We start from the raw sequence: 964 nt of genomic DNA, 5'->3' as shown, positions 1-964 counted from the left end.
AGTGTGCAGACGTCATCTTTCTTTATATATTGTATATTTTGTATTTCTTCCAAAGAAACTGGTTTTGGGATGTGCGTATTACCCTATGCTCTAGCTGTTATTTTAAGCATATGTGACACGGTCTGGCCATTTGGGCCGCAAGTAGGCAACCAATCAAAATGTTCTGACTTTTAGTTTGAAACACAGAACTATGTTTCAACGTTGTTAAAAATCAACAACACAAACTCGCTAGTCAGGCCAAAATATTGCAATGGGGGTAGTGGTGGTCTAGTGGATAGTGAGTTGGACTTGTGATCGGAAGGTTGTGAGTTCAAATCCCGCCTGAAACCACACCACTACTAGTGTGCCCTTGAGTAAGGCACTTAGCCCTCAGTTACTCCAGGGGGAATGTCCCTGTAATTCGTAATTGTAAATCGCTTTGGATCAAAAGCGTCTGCTAAATGGCAAAATTAATCTGCTAAATGGCAATGCAACGGATTGGGTGAGTAATCCCCCACTGCTACCTAGTTAACTAGAACACTACTTTACATTGTTAGCAGGCTCACAAAACAAGCTGTGTTCGTTGACTAGCGAGTGTGTCATTGATTTTCAACAAATCTGAAATGTATGTATCGAAATAAATTTTTCGAAAGGAAAAGTCAGAACATTAAATCGGATGCCGACTTGCGGACCGATTGACCAGGCAGAGTCACATATTATTTACACCTGTCCGATCCACTGAGATGTCTATTGTCTATTAGTGAGTGTAAGGAATTTGGGGTACCCTATCTCCCTCCATTTCTTTCAGGATGGGTCTGGAGATGGACAGCATGATGGTAGCTGATGATGATGAGTTGGTGGGTCGGCCATCTTGTTCGAGTCCAAACATTCACACCTGAACATTCACAACATTCACACCTGAACATTCACACCTGAACATTCACAACATTCACACCTGGACATTCACACCTGAACATTCACACCT

The sequence above is a fragment of the Nansenia antarctica genome, assembly GCF_963989245.1.
Source record: "Nansenia antarctica genome assembly, chromosome: 2".
NCBI classification, from domain to species: Eukaryota; Metazoa; Chordata; class Actinopteri; order Argentiniformes; family Microstomatidae; genus Nansenia; species Nansenia antarctica.
Note: the sequence above shows the minus strand (reverse complement) of the source record.